A 2,343-nucleotide genomic window follows, 5' to 3' on the forward strand; every position below is an offset into this window, starting at 1 on the left:
GCTACTTGTCCCCTGTCCCCCCAGGTCCTTTTCTGCAGAGCTGCTGCCCAGCCCGTCACCCCCAGCCTGCACCGGTGCATGATGTGGTGCTGGGATGTTTTTAGCTTAAAAACCTCTTCTCCTTCGCTCACATTTATGCCTCAAAAAGGGGGAAAGTTTCATAAACCGTTTGCCCCAAATCAATTAAGTCTGATACTACATTCAGCCAAGCTTATCTTAAACCAAGTTGCACACTGAACTTTGTTCAGTTACAGGTTTAAACCAGTTTATGATCACTTCAACCGGTTTATGTGTCACTTCTGTCCTGAGCCTTAGACTCAAGGGCCCCTCAGAAAATGCCAGCTCTGAGTTTTCACTCATCTTTTGACTGGGGACACATACTGGAGCCATGCTTCTGCTGCTAAGAGCTCAGCAAGCTGGCAGCCAGGCAGGAGGCTTTTGACCTCTAAATGCCTGCTGGAAATCCCTGGGTTTATCATGCGCCTTGTGTCTGCACACCTGACAGTGCCAGCCTCGCACGCTCCCTCTGGAAGGATCTTCCAGGCACCCTGGCTTTGACTCTCGGTTTATTGGCAAGACAGAGCAGTGGTCCTGTAGCAAACCCCCCTGTTTTTGTTTTCTGTTTTTATTTAAAAATGCATTCCCTCCCCTTCCCAACCATTTCTGACTTTTTCTCTCTCACTCTATTCCCTACAGGTAAGTATAAGTGAGCTAAGACATAGAATAAGCTTCAGAATTTTATTTTGGTAGCAAGTTGTATTTGTTTAGTTTTTTTCTCCTTCTTTATATTGTATAGTTACTATGTCTATATTGATTTTTACTGTTCTCTATTACTGTTTTACTGATACTATATGATTTAGGCCTACGTATATAAGTTAGCATAAGTCATGTCAAATTTCGTCCCCTGATGTCGTAACCCATGACTTACACCTACCCCTCCTATGTAACCTGGTTTCTGGATGAATGGGGATGAATGAGGGTGCTCGAGAGACAATGGCAGTAGGTCTAAAAATAGCTCCCTCTGAATGACAGAACCATCAACACCAGTACCTGGACCAATGACCAGGCCTTGGAACCACCCTCCGCATTCAAGACACAAAAGATGAGGCAACCCACCACTGTGCCAGGCTGCACATGCTCAGTAAGAACACCTGGAGCCCTCTGGGATGGGACACACCTTGCCTGGACAGGCCCTCCCCATAGGAGATCACAGGTAGTCTGCCCCGTAGAAAGGGGCAGTGAAGACTGACTCCTTGGGACGCCCTCTCCATCTGGACCAGCACTATGCCACATCACCTACCCACCCAGAGGCCTTGCCAGCGACCCCCCCCAGACAACACCTACTGGATAAGGACCCCTTTCCAGCCTGAATAGGTAGCTATCACTCCCCACCCCCTCTTCAACCAAGGACTTGGACTCTGCTTCTCTTTCCTACCTGGACTCCAGCCCTTCCACTGTGTCTCTTTCTCCTGATGCTATTATGAGTGCTTGTGTGTGTGTGTGTGTGTGTATGTGTGTGTGTGAACCAATAACTTCATGGAGCTGTGTGGCATGTTGTCTGTATAATAAACCTGTTATTTGGACCCCTGAGTTGGGTTTTGCTTTACTACGGTTCCGGCCCCCCCTCCAACACCTGTCCTGAGCTCCTCTCTGCCTCCAAACCCCCTGTTTCTTTGCCACTGTCTTATCCCCATTGTCTTTTCCCCGGATCTCTGCCACTGTTATTTCCTTGTCCCCACTGCCTTTTCCCCTGAGCTCCTAGGTTTCTGCCTCTCTCTTTCCTGGCTGTCTCCTCCTTGCCACCGGGCTTTCCCCTTGCACCAGTGACCTCGAGTAACCCTGGGGCCACTTGATCTTAGTAACCCCAAGCCTCACTTCCTCAGCCAGCTTCTCTCTAGTCCATCAGTTATAACCCCAGTTCTGGCAGCTTTCACTTCCTACACTTTAACTCTCTCTCTCTTAACCTTCCCCCAAGTATCCCAGGTACCCCAAGCACACACATGCATACCATACCATCCAAGTTAGGAACTGACCTGTGTGTATGTATAGGTAGGTTGTATGTGTGTGAACTGGTGAGAGTGTGTGTATATTTATATGTCATTGCGTGCATGGTATACGAATTAATCATCTGTGTATGTGTACCGAGTGTGTGGGTATGGACAATTCATTTTTATCTAACTTTTGGGGTGGATGTGCTTGAATTGGCAATAGGTATGCATGTGCCTAGGCTGGTTTGGATGTGTATGTGCCTGAGTTGGTAGTGTGCGTGTGTCTGAATGAACCTAATTGATTTGTGTGTTTGTATATGTGCAATTGTGTCACACCCTCCTGTCTAGCAGCACA

Source organism: Crocodylus siamensis, chromosome 6 (assembly GCF_052110815.1).
Source record: "Crocodylus siamensis isolate JL-2025a chromosome 6, ASM5211081v1, whole genome shotgun sequence".
Lineage (NCBI taxonomy): Eukaryota > Metazoa > Chordata > Crocodylia > Crocodylidae > Crocodylus > Crocodylus siamensis.